At 44.4% G+C, this 14539-nt stretch overlaps 1 protein-coding gene and 1 pseudogene across 8 annotated transcripts in view; one reads left to right on the forward strand and one right to left on the reverse strand.

Moving 5' to 3' along the window:
* TIAM1 (TIAM Rac1 associated GEF 1) overlaps nt 1-14539 on the forward strand; it is a 457120-nt gene that overhangs the window by 107096 nt on the left and 335485 nt on the right. The gene's annotated exons all lie outside the window — the stretch shown is intronic.
* Nucleotides 3286-7075, reverse strand: LOC131381256 (mitochondrial transcription rescue factor 1-like; annotated as a pseudogene).

The raw sequence follows: 14539 nt of genomic DNA on the forward strand, positions 1-14539 counted from the left end.
GGGTGGTGGGTGGGATGATGTTTAAGTAAAAGGTCCTTCTCTTTTAGAAATAAGTGTTGAGGTGTTAATGGATGATAGAATAGGATGCTTATTTTCTTCAAAATAAAGAAGCCAGTGTTGGGGGAGTATAGCAAACTAGGATTGAATAGTTGAAGCTATATCATGAGTACATGGGGATTATGTACCTACCATAAAACATTTCCAAGTAAAAAGTTTTAAAAACATGAAAGTTGATCAACTGTAGCACATCACAAACCTCTTTTCAACCTAAAATAATAAAGAAACAGTGTGAGAAATTTGCCAACTTTTTCATCTTATCTTAAAAAATCTTCCAAATGCAGCAGACGTTTCCCAGTTTCCCTGGCAAAGGCCCTTTGCCCTGAGTGACAAGTGGATATGGGAACAGGAGCTTGAGGAAGCTCACCCTTGCCAGGGCAGCAGGGAGGCTACTGATCCTCATGCACCTGGTCCTGGGTTCCGCCAGGTATGACCCTCTCTGTGCCAGCAGAGAACCCACAGTGTCCCTGTGGAGCTGATAGGAGATTCTTCCTTCCTGAGCCTCCTCCATCTCTCCTGCACCCTTCCAGAAATGATCTGTGGACCAGCCTACCTTTTTTTGCAAATGTTTTATTCTTTAGATAATATGCAAATTTTAAACAGTCACAGAAAGATAAGAATATAATGCAAAAGAGATTTCTCTTTCAACAACCCCCTTCTGGAACCACTTGAGTGTAGTGACATATTGATGTTCTGCTACCCTGGAATTATCAGTGTGTGCTTCCCACAACCAGGAACGTTCTCCTACGTAATCGCAAGATAGCCATTGATATCCAGAAATTAACACGGACACATTGCCACCCTCTAGTCCTCAGACCCCAGTCAGATTTCTCCCGTTGTTCCTGGAATATCCTTTGTAAGCAAAAGGATCTAGTTCAGAATCATGCATCACATTTAGTGGTTTCCTTCAGTTGAGATCAGTTCCTCCGTTTTTCCTTGACAGCCATGATTTTCCTTAACACTTTTGAGGATGGCAGGCTATTGTTTTCTAGAAGATTCCTCAATTGTGGTTTGCCTGATAATTTTTCCACAATTAGAATCTGGTTCTGCATTTTTGGCAGCAGCATCACAGAATTGCTGTGTTCTAGTGCTTCCCATCTGGTGGTCCAGATTTTGAGCTGTTCTACTATTAACTCATAGTTGACTGTGTCTTGTTCAGTGGCCTATATTCCATTACTCTCATTCTACTAAAAGTACAAAAATTAGCCAGGTGTGATGGCGGGTGCCTGTAATCCCAGCTACTCAGGAGGCTGAGGTAGGAGAATAGCTTGAGCCTGGGAGGTGGAGGTTGAAGTGAGCTGAGATCATGCCACTGCACTCCAGCCTGGACGACAAGAGTGAGACTCCATCTCAAAAAAAAATTAAAAAAAATTAAATTATTTTGATACTCATATTGCCACTCATCTGGCTGAGAGGAGCTTGTTTCTCTGTGCTATCATTCTTTGAGTACTTCCTTACTTTCCAGCCTATGTTCTAGGGTCTTTTTTGAGGCAGAGTTTCACTCTTGTTGCCTAGGCTGGAGTGCAATGGTGCGATCTCGACTCACTGCAACCTCTGCCTCTTGGATTCAAACAGTTCTCCTGCCTCAGCCACCCAAGTATCTGGGATTACAAGCATGTGCCACCACGCCCGGCTGACTTTGTATTTTTAGTAGAAACAGGGTTTCTCCACATTGGTCAGGCTGGTCTCGAACTCCTGACCTCAGGGAATCTACCCCCCTTAGCCTCCCAAAGTGCTAGGATTACAGGTGTGAGCCACCGTGCCTGGACTCTAGGCTCATCTTATTCTTTGCTTGCCCCAGCAGGAGAACCAGCCATTTCTCTAAGGAGTCGTGGTTTCTTTTAGTGGATACTGGGATGTAGAAACCAAAATCTGGGCTTAAGGTGTGCTCACTGCTTATTGGGGAGTCATTGTCCCGAGATGCTCACTAGGGCGTTACATCTTCACACACATGAATTCACACCGATGCCTTCAATTCTGATTCAGCCCCACAAGGTTCATTCTAGGTTCATTCTAGTTTTCTCCTTTTCCACATTTAAATGGCTTCTCCAACAAGCAAAACTCTGGTAGTGCCCATTATCCTTTATATCTTTACTTATTTGGTCAATTGGCATGTATGTAACCAATCTCTCTTTCCTGGCTCTACCTCCTCCCACGTGGATGCCCTCCTTGTCATGCTTGGCATGGACATGTGTGCTGGGCTGCTGTTCCACATGGCCCCTTCCTCACCCTGATGGGTTGGGTTGGACACCCTACTCAGTGACACTATGGCCTCCCCTTCCTGTGTGAACGCCTACCTTGCTCTGGCCCATGTTAAGACTTCAGGAATGGATTGCTTGGAGAGTTTTTGTTTTATACATATATAAGAAAGGATCATAGTACACATGTTGTTTTCTGACATGCTCTTAAAATTTTTAACCTTATGAGATCTCATGGACATCTTACTACAGTAATACAGGTAGACCAATCTCATTGCTTAATGACTGCCTTGAACCATTCAGTAAATATTTTCCTGAGCACGTGTTTTGTACTATGTATTGTTCTGAACTCTTGGAATTTATCAGCAAAAAAATAGACAAAAATCGGTCTTTGTGGAGCTTGCATTCTAGCAGGGGGAGACAGAAAAACAATCAACATAACAAATAGTAAATCTTATAGCATGGCAGAAGGTGATAAATGGTCTGGATAAAAGTACAGCAGCTCATGAGGTAACTGGAGTGCACTTAAAAATACATTGGTCAGGGTAGGCATTTATGGGAAAGGCTTTGGGCAAACAATGGAAGGAAATGTGGCTATGGAGGAAGAGCATTCTGGAAAGAGGTAATAACAGCTTGTGCTGGAGTGGGAGCAACAGAAAGGTGGCCAGTGTGCCTGGACCAGGCTGAGCAAGAAGGAGCATATAGAAGGTTCAGTGAGGTCAAGCAGGCCAGGTAATGTTGGTCTTTGTAGCACATTTATTTTTCCCCCTTTTTTGACCATTTCCTTTTTAACCCATGGAAATGTATTCATTTTACTGCACTTTATTTTTTTTATTTTTTTAAATTTTATTTATTTATTTATTATTTATTTGGAGATGGAGTCTCACTCTGTTGCTCAGGTTGGAGTGCAGTGGCGCAATCTCACTACAACCTCTGCCTCCCGGGTTCAAGCGATTCTTCTGCCTCAGCCTCCCCGAGTAGCTAGGACTACAGGCATGCGCCACCATGCCCGGCTAATTTTTGTATTTTTGTAGACATGGAGTTTCGCCATGTTGGTCAGGCTGGTCTCAAACTCCTGACCTCAGGTGATCCCCCACCTTGGCCTCCCAAAGTTCTGGGATTACAGGTGTGAGCCACCAGGCCCTGCCCCCTGGCTTCTTAATGGCTGTCAGCTGGAGGCCACCTCAGTGCTTAGAGGCCATTCTCACTACCTGTAGACACCCACAGTTCCTGCCACGCAGCCCCTTCATGGGCAGTTCCAACATGGCAATTTTCTTTTTTTCTTTTTTTGGCCCCTTCCTCTACCACTAGAAAGCAGCTTTATTGCTAAAAAGCAATCTATTTAGACATTCTCTTCCTAGGCAACTTTAAGTTTTTCCACCGCTGTAACACCACTCTATATTTTTCACTTTCAGTCTTCAAACACTTTTTTCAGGAGAATCCTCATCACTCTCTCGATTCCTGCTTCTTTATCCTCTCCAATGAGAAGATCCAATATATCTCCCAGATACACTGGATCCAGAAGATCTCCAATGAGAAGATCCAGTGTATTTCCCACTTTGACTGTTCTGTTTTTCTTCCATAACTTTTCCCCATTCAGCCTGAGTTCACTTTTGTAGAACGCCATCTTCCACTTTGTTTCTCCCAATATCTAGGCCTGTCTTCAGGACATTATCGTACCAAAAAGACTGCACTGCTTTTTCCACGTCTTGATAGTCTTTGACTATAGTAGGTTCATCCTCAAGCTCCTCTTCCTGCTCACTCATCTCATCATGATCGCTTTCTTCATCAGTGTCCTCTTCATCTTCTACTTTTTGCGGTGACTTTGTAGTAGATTTATTAGAGCTTTTATTACTTTTGAGTCTTATGGAAAATGGAAAAATATATTCTGGAGATATTAAAAGCCCTGAGAATTTCAGTGAGAAAATATTATGGATAAGTCTTTTATAATTTGGTGCATGTAACTTAGTGCTGTATCGATTCCAGGAAGTACAGAGTTTGTGTGATGAAGGTGTCCCTCGGAGAACACCCCAGAGTCCAGTCGAGGTATCTGGCTTTCTTAAAACAATGGCAGGCAATTTGACACTAATCATAGCCATGGTGCTTATAACCTTTCTTTTGTTGTTGTTGTTTCAAAATAGGGTCTTGCTCCGTGGCCCAGGCCGGAGTGCAGTGGTGCAATCTTGGCTCACTGCAATCTCCGCCTCCCAGGCTCAAGTGATTCTCATGCCTCAGCCTCCCGAGTAGCTGGGACTACAGGTGTGTGCCACCATGTCTGGCCAACTTTTTGTATTTTTAGTAGAGACAGGATTTCATCATGTTGGCTCGGCTGATCTTGAACTCCTGAGCTCGGCAGTTTGCTTTTTTAAGGCCCAGCCTGCTTAGATAAGTCTTACGTAATGAAATATATCAGTGGAGTGACACCTCATCATTTTGTCATGTCCTGACCACATTCAAGGGGAGGGGTTATACAAGAACATGGATCATTTAGGATCGATCACCTTAGGATGTGCCCTCTGTAAGGTGGTCTGCCAATCTTGGAAGTTCAACCTGAAACCCAAACTTACTGTTTTCCCTCTTCTAACTAATTCATCTCTATTAGCATCACCTCCAGTCTTACAGCCACCAGATTTTTACTCTGGGTATTAGCACTGACCCTTCTTTTTCTTTGTTATTTTCAGTTTCCTTGCGCTTACGAAGTACTCTCAAATTTTCCTGGGCATGTCCCTTGTAAACCATCTTCCTAAACACTAGTTTTTGTATCTCTCACTCTCTCTTTATCTCTCTTTCTCTCTCTCTCTCTCTGTCACACACACACACAGACACACACACACACACACACACACACACACACACACACACACACACACGCTTTCACTCCGTCTGGTACTGAGTTTCTTCCAGAGCCTGGTGCTGATGTTGGCTTAATTGTCCACCCTTTTCTCTATGAACAAATTGCTTCACTTCCACATTTGTGCTGTGTTGGTTTGGAGCTTGTCTGTCCTTCCCTGGGATGTCCTTGGCCACATTTCCCATTATCCCTCCTAAGCCACTGCATTTGCTCTTTCTCTGAACTGCAGACTCCGGTCCACTTAGGCCCAGTGCCTTTCTTTATGTTAGAATCATCAAGGTCATTGAAATTGGATTACTCAGCCATGTGTAGACTTGGCTAACTTCCCTGTATGCAGTGTGTATATATACATCTATAAAAGCAATGCAGGGTGAATTATCTGAATTTAAAAATTCATGAGAAAAATATGATAATACTAAATCAAACATGCTGCTGTTTGGCAGCCGGAGTCACCGAGTCCTCCTGCCCCCGTGACCTACTCTGCTGGTGGCCGGGCAGCCACCATGTGATGGATGGCGCTGTGGCATGCCTGTGGCCTGGTGGGCTGGCCGCGCCTGTGGCTCTGTGCCTGGTTTATGCTGGCCTTGGAGCCGCATATTGCTCCATGGCATGACGCAGATGCTGGGGCCTGTCCTAGCATGTGGGACCTCAGCCATATCCATCCAGCTCGAACCTTTTTTTTTTCCTCTGAGAATCTCAGTTTAGCTTCTTAGCTTAATTGACCACTAGATGGATTAGGAGCTGCTTAATGATGTCTGAAGCCCACAAGGACTGTTTTGATGGACTCTTGATATGGTTTGGCTGTGCCCCACCCAAATCTCATCTTGAATTGTAGCTCCCATAATTCCCACATGTTGTGGAAGGGACCCGGTGGGAGGTAATTGAATCATGGGGCGGCTTCCTCCATACTGTTCTCGTGATAGTGAATAAGTCTCACGAGATCTCATGGTTTTAAAAGGGGAAACCCTTTTCGCCTGGCTCTCATTCTCTCTCTTGCCTGACACCAATGTAAGACGTGCATTTCGCCTTCTGCCATGATTGTGAGGCCTCCCCAGCCATGTGGAACTGTGAGTCCACTACACTTTGTTCTTATAAATTACTCAGTCTCAGAGATGTCTTTATCAGCAGCATGAAAACAGACTAATACAACTCTCAAGGAGGGAAGAGAGTCCCCCTGTCCCCCTGGTGCCTCTGTGGGTCAATGCTGCCCTTCACTGAGGTCCTTTGAATATGTGCTCTGCATTTTCCCAGGCCCAGGAAAGCAATGTGCAGAGAGAAAGCACCTGTTCTGCCTTGAAGAATCTCAGATCTGGGTGGGAGGCAGGATGCCCAGGGGCAAGAGGGACACTTCCTAACAATAGAGCTACAGGAGGAGCTGGCACCGTTAAACACGACCTGCTTCTTGCAGAAAGTCAAGGAAACATTCCAAGAAAACATCTCGGACGTGCTTCTCCTTGGAATAGGAGAGAGGCACTGTTGTTTCTGTAGGGAAGTTGGATGGGGCCTCTCTGAAAAGAGGTAATTTGGAGGATTCCAGTTATGATAGGATACAGAGTTGTCTTGTATATTCTGGGAAGAAGGGAAATTGCATCCTGCCCTTGTCCAATAACAGGCAGTGGGGAAAAGGGTAGCAATGCTTTCGGGGCCCAGGAGGCCTGTTTGCTGCAGCTGCACGATTCATGAGCAGCTCCTTCCATTATCCCTTATATTCTGTGGGGAGGGAAGAGGCAAGGCCAGTTACATGGTTGCTGCCTGATTATCGGCCTGGCTGCCCAAAGGAAGTCCCCCAGGCCCCTCTGGCCTTCCTCTCAACCAACCTGCCAGGTATTTGCTTTTCTGCCTAATTCAATTATGCCTCAGTGTGAACATTTTCTGCCTAGGCTTGGTCAGTCTGTAGGGACCTCTCTTGGTACTTGACATAGTCAGTTGCCTGACTGCAAACCAGGCCTACCATGGATAGAAAGAAAAGGGAGTTGTGACAGTTGTCAGGAAGATTTCTCTGTGGAAGTGGCTGGTGTTTTTCTGGGCACAAACTTTGTGGAGGGAACAAGCATTTAATTAAAAAGCAGACTGGGCGCAGTGGCTCCCACCTGTAATGCCAGCACTTTGGGAGGCTGAGGCGGGCAGATCACCTGAGGTCAGGAGTTCGAGACCAGCCTGACCAACATGGTGAAACCCCATCTTTACTAAAAATAAAAAATCAGCTGGCGTGGTGGCACATGCCTGTAATCCCAGCTACTCAGGAGGCTGAGGCAGGAGAATAGCTTGAATGTGGGAATTGGAGGTTGCAGTGCACTGAGGTTGTGCCACTGTACTCCACCCTGGGAGACAGAGCAAGACTCTGTCTCAAATAAATAAATAATTAAATAACTAAAAAAAGAAACAAAACAAAAAGAACTATGACTGTTTTTTTGAGCACCTAGTATGTGTCTGGTATTGGGCTAATTCCTTAGTATCCATTGCTTCTTTCTCATCTCATAACAATCCTGGCTAGTCACGGTAGCTCGCATCTGTGATCCCAGCACTTTGGGAAACAGCAGTGTGAGGATCACTTGAGCCCAGGAGTTCAAGACCAGCCTGGGCAACATGGTGAAACCCCATCTTTACAAAAAATACAAAAATTAGCTGGATGTGGTGGTGTGTGCCTGTAGTCCCAGATACTTGGGAGGCTGAGATGGGAGGATCATCTGAGCCTGGGAAGTTGAGGCTGCAGTGAGCCATGATGGCACCATGGCACTCCAGCCTGGGCGACGGAGTGACCCTGTCCCAGAAAAAAAAACAAAACAAGCCAATCCTGGCAGGTGGGCACTGTTATATTTGCTGTTGCAAATGGGGAAACTGAGGTTGGGAGAGGTCAAGTACCTAGGCCACAGGGACTTTCAGAAGTAGATGCCAGGGGACTTCACTTGGTAGAGCTGGACTTTCTGACCCAAAACCCATGCCTATAATTTGGGGATTTGCCATCCTGTCTTGTAGAGGTTCTGAGAGCTCCACAGTTCTGATTGTGGAGTCTTGAGTGACAGGGAAGTTGCAGAGTTGCAGCCTGAGGTCTGTGGTGGAGCTGGGAAGGAATATTTGCAAGACACTTCCATGCTCAGCACCTTCCTTGGGCTTCTCCAAGTTGCCAATCTCTGCTGCCTAGGCTCAAGCAATTCTCGTGCCTCAGCCTCCCAAGTAGCTGGGACTACAGGCACACAATACCACGCCCGGCTAATTCTTTCTTATTTTAATAGAGATGGGGTTTTTGCCATGTTGGCCAGGCTGTTCTCGAACTTCCGACCTCAGATGATCCACCCGCCTCCACCTCTCAAAGTGCTGGGATTACAGGCACGAGCTACCGCGCCTGGCCTCCAAGTTGCACTTCTAATTTAGATTCTGTCCTCTAATCTTGGTCAATATAGATGTTTTAGGAGTCACCAGTGTTCCTCATGTGTTTTTATTGGGGCCTATTACACAATGAGTGCTGTGATGGTTAATTTTGTGTGTCAGCTTGACTGGGCCACAAGGTGCCCAGATATCTGGTCAGATATTCTGGTTGTTTCTATGAGGGTGTTTTTGGATGAGATGAACCTTGAAATCAGTAGACTGAGTGAAAGAGATCGGCCTCGTCTCTCCTCCTCTCCTTTCAGTTGAAGGCCTGAATGGAACAAAACTCTGGCCCTACCCCTGAGTGAGGGGGAATTTCTCCTGCCTGACTGTCTTTGGAGCTGGCACATCGTTTTTTTCCCTCCTGCTTTCAGCCTTGGACTGGAACTCCACCATTGCTCTCCTAGTTCTCCAGTTTGCCAGCTGCAGATCTTCAGATATGTTAACCTCCATAATCATATGAGCCAATTCCTTATGATAAATCCTTTATGCAGATATATACATGTGTGTTGTGCATATATGTACATATGTATAGATTCTGTTTATCATGAGAACCCTGACTAGTACAAGCACTCATCCCTGGTCACTGTCCACCTCCTCATTTCTCAGGCCGGCAGGCATCTGACCAACATTCCTGCAGATGCTTCAGGGAAACACATGAGCCACAGTCTCTTCACTTCCATTTGCTTTTGCTCCTCTTATCTCCGAACTCACAGCTCAGTTTTTAACACATTCAGACCATTCTCATATTCTTCCTCCTTTATTCTAGTTTATTGATCTTAAGAGAATTTCTTTCCTCTTTCTCTACTTTCTCCATTTTTCTTTCCTTTTTTCCTTCCCCTTGCTTTTCTTCCTTTTTTTAATCTTCTTGAGATAGAGTCTTGCTCTGTTGCCCAGGCTGGAGTGCAGTGGCATGAACACAGCTCACTGCAGGCTTGACCTCCTGTGCTCAAGCAGTCTTCCCGCCTCAGCCTCCTGAGAGCTGGGACTACAGGTGCACACCACTACACCCTGCTAATTAAAAAAAATTTTTTTTCCCAGTTGCTAGCAGCTATAGTAAAATAAAGAAAGAAAAATTTTATAGAGTTGGGGTTTCCCTTTGTTGGTTAGGCTGGTCTCGAACTCTTGGGCTCAAGTGATCCCCTTCCTCAGCCTCCTAGAGTGCTGGGATTACAGGTGTGAGCCACTGTGTCTGGCCTACTTTTCCATCTTTCTTATTATCCTACCATATCCTGTCCTACCTTAAGGCCCATAATGGCCGTAATAATTGTGGTTCATAGTGGTAAGAATGATACTGATATCATTTGTCTTAACACAAAATCCCTGACAGTAAACAAAACCAATGGTTTTGCAAACCAGAATTTCCAAGAATGTCTCCAGCTCCCCTACTTTCTTCAAAGTAAACCTTTTCTTTAAGATGAATACAGTATTTCTATTTGAACTTTACTGTTTTGCTTTTACTGCAAGATTTGCAACTTTTCTGTGCTTAGCATTTGTTTTCACTGAAGATGTGCAGCACATTGATAACATTTTGCACGAAAAGGCTCTGGTGGGTTGGCTGAGAGTGGCCCGGCTGCTGCTATGGTGCCTGCCACTGTGGCTAGAGGTCTTCGTTGTTCTATTTCCTGTTTGTGGTGAGTGATTATCTCCCATCGTTATGTCAGGGACATATGCTTTGTGTTTCTTTTCTGGTTTCTTTGCCTTCTCTACATCTTTCGTATTCATACTTCATCACTCTCCCTGGCCTTCTCTCAGTAGTGCCCATAAATGCTGACCTTGCAGTCCACCATGAAAGTGTGGTGTGTAAGTTTTCAGTGTGTAAAGTTTCACTGGAAGCTCAGTGTGTTCTCTGAAAGTGATCACCAGTGAATCTTAGCATGAAACAGATGGAATTATGCATGCTGCCTGCTGCCTGTGCCCCTAGAATGGCTGGGTCATGAGGCATGATGTAGCCAGGACTTACATACCTATCTTAAGTAGAAAGCAACTAGAGCTTGCTTCTATTTTTCAGCTGCAGAAATTTCAGCCAATGGTAGGGTTAGTTAAAAAACAAACACAGTGGCGGGGCGAGGTGGCTCCCACCTATAATCCCAGAACTTTGGGAGGCCGAGGCAGGTGGATCACCTGAGGTTAGGAGTTCAAGACCAGCCTGGCCAACATGGTGAAACCCTGCCTCTACCCAAAATACAAAAATTAGCTGGGTGTGGTGGCGGGTGCCTGTAATCCCAGCTACTCAGGAGGCTGAGGCAGGAGAATAGTTTGAACCTGGGAGGCGGAGATTGCAGTGAGCTGAGATCATGCTACTGCACTCCAGCGTGGGCAACAATAGCAAAACTCCGTCTCAAAAATAAAAAAATAAAAATAAAAACAAACAGAGTCCTCAAAAAACCAAAAGCAAAACCATGAAACCAACCTTCCCAAAACCCAAATGTTGAAATACAACCAACAAAACCCCAATCTCTCTTTTATCATCTCTCCTCCCCTCCTCCCCCTGGCTGTACTCACGTCCCTGAGTCAGAGAGGGCTGTTAAAATGTAATGGGTAGAGTCCGCTCCAGGAAACAGTGGTTGATAGTCTTGAATAAACTCTTGAATTTTACAAGGATTAGGGATCTCCTGGGTCTCCTGATGAAGAGAACAGGTCTTTGGATACTGCCTGCAGTTTGAGTGCCTGAGATTTCTGCAGGGTAGGCAGTGAGAGGTGAGCATTTGGGGTGATAGAATTCCGTGCAATCACCAGTGAGCTGTGTCCCTATTAATTGGAATTATAGACGACATCCAGAATGGCAAGTGGGAATATAACATCTCCTGGATTTACTGGATTATTTTCCACAAAGTTTGGAACTTACATAAAGGAGTCTTTTGGAGTGGCCATTGCCCCTCTTTCAGCAAAACCAGAAGAAATGTCATACAGAAGAACCGTGGTTAAAGAACATTCTGAAAGACACACGTATTAAACAGAGTAAGGCTGGTCTTAGCATTACAGAAGGTTGAAGCCAGCAGGGGCACAGTAATACAATGAGCCTAGATTCTTTATTTTTATAGATTTAAAAACAAAACCTGAGGCCTTGGAGTTTCCATGTCTTGCTCAAAGTCAAGATTCACTCATCATCATAGACTATTTCTCACATTAGCCTGTGACATTTGATGTTGTATCTCATATGCTAGGAGACATTTCCCACAGAAACATTATCTACTTGTTACTGGGCATAAAATTGCCTGTAGCAAAAGCAGTAGTTGTCTTTGCATTCTGTTATTTCTTTCTTTCTTTTTTTTTTTTTTTTTTGAGATGTAATTTTGCTCTTGTTGCCCAGGCTGGAGTGCAATGGCACGATCTCAGCTCACTGCAACCTCCGCCTCCCAGGTTCAAGCAGTTCTCCTGCCTCAGCCTCCCAAGTAGTTGGGATTACAGGCATGTGTGACCACACACGGCTAATTTTGTATTTTTAGTATAAATGGGGTTTCACCATGTTGCTCAGGCTGGTCTCAAACTCCCGATCTCAGGTGTTCCACCCACCTCAGCCTCCCAAAGTGCTGGGATTACAGGTGAGAGCCACCGCACCTGGCCTGCATTCTCTTATTTCTTAGAAAAGTTTGCTGACTTTTTAAAAAAAATTGTCACATATTTAATGGCAGACTGCAGTTCTTTGGATATTGGATCATTATTTGCCGAGGTCCTGATAATTAGTCCAGTCTCATTTCCCTCAAGCTGACAAATTTTGCTTCATGCCTTATGGGGAATGTAAGTATGAAATTATATTGTAGCAATTAGTCATCTATCCCTCATTTTTTTCTAGTAAAGTCCGAGAGCACAAACATGAAATTCATCAGATCCAACCCCTTAGGCTTAAAAACCATTGTGGCATTCTAGATATTTTACCCCTCCTTTGAAATAGAATGCAATAAGGAATTTAGCAGAAACTTTCAGTAGAAATTTACTGATTTATTTTTAAATCAGGAAGCTGTATTTCTCAACAGCTGTTTTCTTGTGTGGTTGCAGGCTGACTCAGCGCCACGCTGTGAACGACAGAACAGCCAGTGCAAATTCTAAATTTTAGTGCCTCTACTTAAGAGTGCATTAAAGTTGTTTGATAACTGCTGCTGTAATTTCCGTGGGACAGCTTATCTTTAATGCTGTTCATATAAACACAGGTCTCACTGCTGGGAGCTACAGAGGTTAGGATTGATTTTCATGAAATTTTTTACTTAATGAAATCTCATCAATTTCTATCCTCCTGGATATTTTAATTTGAGACCAAGGAGGGTCTAAGGATGAACTGCAGCTTTGCTTTGGCTTTGAGAGGCTGCCTCCCATGAGGTTCAGCTTTTATGGAACATGTTCTAAATGACTTGAATGGAAGCCAGCTCTGTCTGATGTTTTATATTATGTAACCAGTCAGATTTATATTGCATACAATGAATTTCAAATTCCAGTTTTTAGGGATTTGCAGGAGGAATAGGGATACTCTGAGCTTATTTGAGAATGAAAACTTGGAAAACCACAATAGTTCAGGGCTCATTGTAGAAACTGTGGCTATAAAATATGATTCTTTTTGCCTCTAATAAATATCAGAAATTATATTTCAGAAGCTAAAAGAGATTCACCACTGATGGACCACAGGAGTCTGGTATCAGGGGATTTTATTCTAGTGGTGGTTGTGGGTCAGGTGAGACTTCTTACATGAGGGCATTTAAACTGGTCCTTGATGGTCAAGGAGGGCTTCAACAGGCAGATTTGCAAGGAAGGCAAGAGAGGCTAAAAAGCAGGAGAATGCATCAAAAGAATATTAACACTTAGCTCTTCATGATAACATTTAAAAAACCATGAAAATATCAGATCTTTCCTTAAAAGGAAAAGAATTATACCACTGACATAGCAGCATGGTCCATAGACTCTGAACCTAATTCTATAAAGCATTTTGGGTTATGGGCGCATCTCTACTGTAATTGTCTTGTGGGAAGATGTTGCCTCCCCTACTTCCCATGCTTTTATAATATCTGGGGAGCTGGCCCTGATATGTCTGTTCATTATTTCTTGTCTGTTACTAGGGGGTTTAATTATTCCCAATGACCAAAGCAGCTGGGGAGTCCAACAGGCCTGGCCTTGTCCCACATTGGGCACTTTTGTAACCCATTCCTTTCCATCCTCTTTTCCCTTTGTTTTTTTTCAGAGTTAAAGTTGTAAAATGAAACTCCACAGTCCAAGGTTTCTACTTTTCAGGCAGATACACTTTCTGTGGAAATTGCTCCAAGGCAGTTCAAAGTTGCTTTCAATCCTGGGTAACATGTACGTAGGAGCCGTATTGCAATTTGGTATTTAATACACTAGTTCATTGAAACACTGGATCCAACCTGACCAATCCCTGGGGACTTCTTCAGGTCCTGGCCGTCTCATATTTGCATATGTGACCTGGTGCACGGTCTTTCTCCTTCCTCAGCTTATTTTTCTTCCTAAATCTTAATGAGCTTGTTAAAGACAGAATTCCAGACCCGTACCTTGACAATAATTCCCTCCTTGATGAAACTGTAGTCAGGCTCCTCTGAGCCCTCTTTTTGACTAGGCTGTGACCCTGGCCCCATCCTCTCTTTGGCCTATCCATTCCAGTCTTAGCAAAGAATCCTGCTAGGTTATCCTCTCATTCTTGATATCTGACCACCCATGATAATCTGATCAAGTTCCTCATTTTCCACCCTTGATGTGTAAGTCCTTGGCCTGTCTTTAGCAAGAATTCTGTTAGACCAGTTTTGCAAGATTGCAAGAATCTCCCAGCCGGGCGTGGTAGCTCACGCCTGTAATCCCAGCGCCTTGGGATGCTGAGGCGGGTAGATAACTTGAAGTCAGACGTTCCCTACCAGCCTGGCCAACATGGTGAAACCCTGTCTCCACTAAAAATACAAAAATTACCCAGGCATGGTGGCATGCACCTGTAGCCTCAGCTACTCAGGAGGCTGAGGTAGGAGAATCACTTGAGCCCAAGAGGCGGAGGTTGCAGTGAGCCAAGATCGTGCCACTGCACTCCAGCCTAGGCAACAGAGGGAGACTCCGTTTCAAAAAAAAAAAAAAAAAA

This window comes from Hylobates moloch, unplaced genomic scaffold (assembly GCF_009828535.3).
Source record: "Hylobates moloch isolate HMO894 unplaced genomic scaffold, HMol_V3 SCAFFOLD_14, whole genome shotgun sequence".
NCBI classification, from domain to species: Eukaryota; Metazoa; Chordata; class Mammalia; order Primates; family Hylobatidae; genus Hylobates; species Hylobates moloch.